Source organism: Belonocnema kinseyi, chromosome 6 (genome assembly GCF_010883055.1).
Source record: "Belonocnema kinseyi isolate 2016_QV_RU_SX_M_011 chromosome 6, B_treatae_v1, whole genome shotgun sequence".
Classification (NCBI taxonomy): domain Eukaryota; kingdom Metazoa; phylum Arthropoda; class Insecta; order Hymenoptera; family Cynipidae; genus Belonocnema; species Belonocnema kinseyi.
The window spans coordinates 12,650,173-12,657,046 of record NC_046662.1 but is presented as its reverse complement, the minus strand read 5'-3'; positions in this window follow the sequence as shown (position 1 = coordinate 12,657,046).

Below are 6,874 nucleotides of genomic sequence, written 5' to 3'. Positions count from 1 at the left end.
CATACCAACGACAAATCGTTGATTTGGATGGAGAGGAGTCCGGGTAACGTTTTTCAAGCCACTGCTGGGCTTCTACGGTGTTTTTACCCATTAAAAAACAATATTTAATCAATACGCGAAACTCGCTTTGTTCCATTTTCTAAACAAATTACAAAGTGACTTTACTCTAACCTCTCGGGACTTATTGAACGATGTGTTACAGAACGGAGATCCAATCGAGAAAGCAATTCACTCTCTCGCCCTTTCAATCAAAGAAAGGTACACGTTAGTATATTTATTGTAACTGTTAATTCTGTTCTTATTCCTTCTAATAAATTCTGTAATAATTTAACTATCTTTCACTTATTTAAAGACTGAAATTGACACGGTTCCCATAGAACCGATAGTGACGCGCGTACCCACAAACAAATAAATTGTCAGGTCTTACCAGCCTGAAATAATCAGCGCACTTGTCTCTCTCTTACTCACTCTTTTCCTAACTACCCTCGCCTTTTGCTCGGAACGTGACAGCTGATTTGGTGGCAGCGGTGGGATTGTCATTTCCGTTTAAATTCAGTGTTTTTATTAACAATTTAAACTCAGTGTAGTTTTAAGATAGCTAATTTATCGGCACTCAAGAGTATAAGTCCTTCTTAAATACGTTGCACGGTCACCCTTGGGGGCAAGGCAAAGTTTGAAGTGCATGATAGGTGTTGGTATACTTCATGTGATCACAAGTTCTGCCATCGTTAATAATCCTACAAACTACCCTGAATAAACCTTGTGTGTACTCTTGGTAGCAAGATTGCATAAGTGAAGCGTTTAAAACAACATCATCATCAATCAACAAGTGCGTTCAAGATCGATTCCGTGATACTAACATTTTATTTACCAATTGAACTCGAAATTCTACGCATATACCACAACAGTGAGGAAATTCCAAGTAACAGGGAACAAAATGGGTATAAACTAATCAATTCGGAAGATTTAACTACTTTTTCAAATTTAATTCCTTCATTCGGTGTTAATAAATTCTCTAAATGTAAATTGCTACAATGCTTCAGTCTATTCAAACTGTGGCATGAAGAAAAGCTACAAAACGACACACCTTTCAATTGCCTTGATCCCATGGATTCCTAAGAGTCTAGGAAAACAAGTTAATTCCATTTTAAGAATCTCTCTTTCACGAATTTATCACTCGTGAATGGAAATCCTACAATAGAATTATTATTTCCAAAATTCAGTCGATTTTAACGATAAAAGAAAGTTAAAATTTCAAATTCAATGAATAAACACATTTAATATTATTCTATTCAATGTTAAATGTGTCTAACCTTTACTGCCTCGTTCTACTCAATGAAGTTGCGACGGTCTAACCTTTATCGCTTTTTCTACTGCACGCTGAACGCGCCAGCCAGTCAGTAATCAAGCCGAATATAGTCAGATCCTTCGCTTACATAGTAGTGAATGTTTCAAACATTTTGTTGAAACGTAACCAACGTCTTGTCTCTGAGACGAAAGAAAACTTTGGAAACAAACTACCTGCTTAAAGAATTAATTGACCCTAAGTTCAAAACAAAATCCAATTCATACGATTTTATTATCATCAATTATCCATTTAGTGATAGCCCGAGCTATCTGCGGTAGAGCCTTTCATTAGAACACGGCCTCTTTTATTCATTTTTTGTAGAAATTTAATTGTCCAACCTTTACAGCCTTTTCTCCTGGACAACGGAGGCAACTCCTGGCTAGTGACCATCGAGCATGTGGGGTTAGACAATTCGCTTACTTTTTGACGAACACTATTTCATCTGATAGACACAATTGTCATTTCTATCTCTGGATCAAAAGGAAAGTTTCTAAACCAACTATCGATTCCTTGTTTATGACCGAGTTAAAAATGGTATGACTTATGATTATTTCAGTCATAGACAGTTACATTCTATGAAAAGGAGTTCTTACACTTTTTGACTTAGCTAGCGGATTCCATCAAATTAAATTAAACACGGAGGACAGACCTAAAACTGCTTTTTCATTTTTGAATGGACATTACGATTATATTAGAATGCCCATGGGTCTGAAGAATTCGCCAGCTACTTTTCAGCGATTAATGGATCAAATACTTTTGGGATTACAGGGAAGTGAATTATTCGTTTTTCTCGATGACATACTATAGTAACCCATGCAGAAAATCTAGAAGAACATGGAAAGAAAGTTAAGTGCCTCCTTAACATGTTAAAAGAAGAAACCTTTCAATTTAAACGGAAAAGAGCGAGTTTTTACTCAAAGAAATAGCTCATTTAGGTCACATAATTAGTAGTGATGGAGTGAAACCAGATCCAAAGAAGATCGAAGCTGTACAAAAATTCCCAACTCCTAAAAACTCTAGAAATATTAAGAAATTTTTAGGACTTGCTGGATATTATAGAAGATTTATAAAGGATTTCGGAACAAAAACTAAATCCTTAACACACCTTGAGACAGGCTTTATGTGAAAGCCCTATTTTTTAGTACCCAGATTTGCAAAAGCCATTTACCATAACCACCATACAAAGTTGTAGAGAGAACTTAACGTACCTGCGAGGAAACTAGGTCCATTTTCTTTCAGAAGATTGTGAATTGACCACGCCTATAGGGCAACTACTGATAGATATAAAAACCATTGATCCTATAAAAATTAAAGAACAACATCCAAAAGTAGACCAAGTTTTAATAACACCACATGGTCGTTATAGAATTTACACAATTATTATAAAATCAAAACATTTTGAACCATTAAATAAGGAAAATTTAAAAATCGGATTACATAATTTACGCATGGCCTTAGAAATAGAAAACATGAAATCTGTCAGAATCTCAATTTATGGAGATTTAATTGAAAATATACCTGAAAATCACTATTCTGGACATTTTAGAAGAAAGCTTCGAAAATAGCGATATTAGAATCATAGTATGCTATGGGAGCGTGTGTGCGCCCCCTGAAGAAAAGCGCAATAGGATAATAATTGAACATCATGAAAGCAAAATAGGAGGACATAAAGGAGTCAATAAAACTTATGGAAGAATACGTGAAAGATTCATGTGGCCAGGAATAATAGAGCAAGTCACTGATTTCGTGCGAAAGTGTAGTACTTGTCAAGAACAAAAAATAGTTCGAGCTAAAACTCACGAACCCATGATTATCACATATAAACCTATAGACACTTTTGATAAAGCATCCCTCAACACTGCAGGACCACTACCGATAACCCCTGATTAAAATCGACAAATCCTTACAATACAAGACAGTTTATCAAAATATTGTATTGCTGTAGCAATACCAGATATAACAGCGATAACAATTGCGCATGCCTTAGCCAAAAATTTAATTTCACAATACGGTGCACCAGAAGCGATACTAACCGACCGAGGAAGTGCATTTACTGGAAATCTTCTAAGAAAATTGTCTAAAATATTTGGAATTACCCAAATAACTACTTCGGGATATAGACCTCAATCGAATGGATCCTTAGAAAGAAGTCATGCAGTACTGGTCGACTACATCCGATCATACGCTATTATTACGAATGAGATAGGCTACTACTCTTTGCCATGTTCTTCTATAAAACCGCAATTCATGAAGTAACCAAATTCATACCTTTCGAGCTATTATTTGGAAAGAAAGCTCGCGCTCCTAGTTCATTCCCATCCTACGACAAGTTGGAAACATATGGTTCTTATTTAAGAGACCTGATACTGCGCTTATCCGAAATAAAAAATATCGCGGCAGGAAATTTAATCAGTGCTAAAAGCTGGTCTAAACAACTCTATGACAGAAAACTAAATGCTTTTGCCGGAAGATGGACAACGCTTCCAGAAACATTTAGACAAACTAAAGGTTGCTTACGATTGACTCTTAAAAATACTAAATACTAATATAATATTTCCTTTTACAGGATGGCTGAGTGAATTATATAGTAGAATAACTAACATTTGCTAAAGGAACGGAAGGAATGGAAGATCCTCCAAATGACCGAAAATATTTGATTAAATGTGTTGTGGAAGACACCAAGCGTGGAAATTTGTTCATCACGATTAGTAATGAAAATATAGGATCAGGATTGGAGAACATGATGCAGCAAAGAAGATGATGAAATAGTTGGAAGACGTTTATTTCTTTAGTGAAGAAAAAAATATTGAAAAGCAGCTTCAGGATGTATATGTTTTATGCGCAGACCGTGCGTCAAAAATGCTTATTAAATTTTTTAAATGGGAAAATTGTTGTAAATACTCCTATCAAAGGAGATACACGATGAGTGACCGCAGTAAGGAAATCTTAAGAAATAAACGTCTTGCCAAGATTGAGAATATTACTACAAACAATGAGGTATTCGAAGAAGAGTTTTAGGGCTCGATGAGCTATAATTAACCTCCTAGAAACCTTCTAAGGATACTACATTGACATATATAATGTAGAAAATAACGAAAAATACGCATCTTGCACACATAAAAATATATTACAGTACTATGAATTTTAGATTGCGATATTTAACCCATTTGTGCAAAATAAGAAAAATTGTAATGAGGACATGAAAAGAAGAACTAAAATAAATAAGTAAATAAATGACAAAAAGAGAAGGAAGAGGAATTGGAGATTGCCTTCTCACTGCCTCTTTTCATAAAATCAATACAAGTGAATTAACAAATAAAGATGTGAAATAAAAATAAAGGAAAACGAAAGAAAAGGAAGAGGACTTGGAGGCTGCCTTTCTTCTTTCCTTCTCCTACTAAAAACTAAGTGAACTATAAATAATCATTATAGTTTTATTAATATAATTTTAATGCACAGATGGACTGGTTTGATCCAACGTCAGGGCACTTCCACTGGAAATGGATTCTAATCCTCCTGTTATAAATAATTCCAGGACATCACACGCAATACCACATTCAACCATCAAAGGATACTCCCGGATTATTCTATGAAAAATTAGATCCCGTACATCTGACGTATAGTTACTAGAGAATTGTGATGTTTTTGGACATAGGGAATTGCACTCAACATTTTAGCACCAAGGACCTGGAGCGAGATATCAGTAGCAACTACTTGAAATGCATGCAAAGACTAATGAAAGAAGAGAAACTTGATACTTTAAACATTAAACTCAGTAAGATAGAGACAGAAAAAAATAATTTAAAGAGATTACTATTCGAAATTCAAACCGAAAATGAATCTCTACCTAGAACAATGAGCAAACGCCGAGTACCGATGTGAGGATTCATAGGATCTATTTTAGGATCAGTAGTTGGACTCCTGAGGACAGAAGATGGAGAAGAATATGCTGATAAGATTGATGAACTCTACGCCAGAAAAAATAACTTAGGCCAAATTTTAGGTAAGCAAACACACATAATTAAGGCAGAGATTGACGAGATACATAAAGAGTTACACATAAAAACCAACGAGATACATCAAATGCAATTACTTTTGGAATATATGTAAGTTAATGGACAGCACACGTCGAAGTAAAATTCGACCATTTAAAAGACGCCCTGTCACAGTTTTCCAAAATCATAGAAAATTCTAGGGAGAGAAAAGTGAACCCAACCCTAATAACTAATAGTCAACTACAAGAAGTTGTAACGGAAATACACAATGAAATAAGTGAGTATGAATTCTCATTACCTAGTAAAAATATCAGAGCCGAAGACCTACACAAAATAGGCAAGGCGGACATCGCGCACTATTCAAACAAACTAATGATATCAATAGACATGCCCCTTACAGAAAGAACATCTTATCAATTAAATAAAATACACCCATATCCAGTACCTCCAAAATTGATTGGAAATATAACGGGAACGGCGTATGTACTACCAAAACAATCGTACGTAGCCATCTCACTTGACGACCAAAAATTATTTTTGTCCAATCAGGAATACCAAAATTCTTGCATAAAAACCTATTATACAACTATTTGTGAAGCAAAACAGCCCATACACACAACTTCAATTAACAATTATTATTATATCATTGAAATTTAAGGAAACTAGTTCAAAATATATAAGAGCATGTCTGTCTCGCCCTTGTAAGTTTTTGTTTAGTTTAAATAGCGCAAGTTTATTAATTTTCAATTTGTAACGTAACTGAGAACAGAGGTTTAGAGCACTAGCTAAAATAAAATAAATAAAACTGCATTATTTGTAAAAAATAGAAACTCAAATAGACCAGACAAACATGTCCCAATACATTTTGAATCATTTCCCAACATTTCAGCATAATATATTTCTATTTATAATTATGAAGCCGCCGAATGTAATAACATGTAATAATTGGTCATTGACAGATTTTCACATGCTCCTAAAAATATGTTGCTTCAACATGCAAGGTCTTCCAGAAAAATAATCCTTTCGAACTTATTCCTAAAAATATGTTGATTTATAAGATAAAGAGCCATTTTTCTCTTTATATTTAAGGCAAGGAAACGAATAAATATCACGTGATTGCTAAGTAATTATAAAAATAATTTCCAGGTGGAATAAAATGTAGTGTGAAGCTCAAAGTACGAGATACGTCGTATTTACGTTTGTTTAATTACGAATCACATAATCTATATTTTATAGATTTGGTAACAAAACATAATCAAACTATTTTTGTTTAAGGTGGCTTGGGCGCTTTTTAAAAAAATCACAGGCAGTTCTGAAAATTTGATATTATTGAAAGAAAATATACTAGATCACTTTGCAAAAAAGAAATACTAAGGTTGACGATGAAATTATCGAAAAAACGCTATTAAAAAGTTGTGATTTTAACATTTAGTCTTATGGGAGGGCTCAACAGAATGAGGTAATACTCTTGAACAAAATCACGAACTTTTATAAATCAATGTTATCCGAGTGCCTTAAAATAAAAGGAATC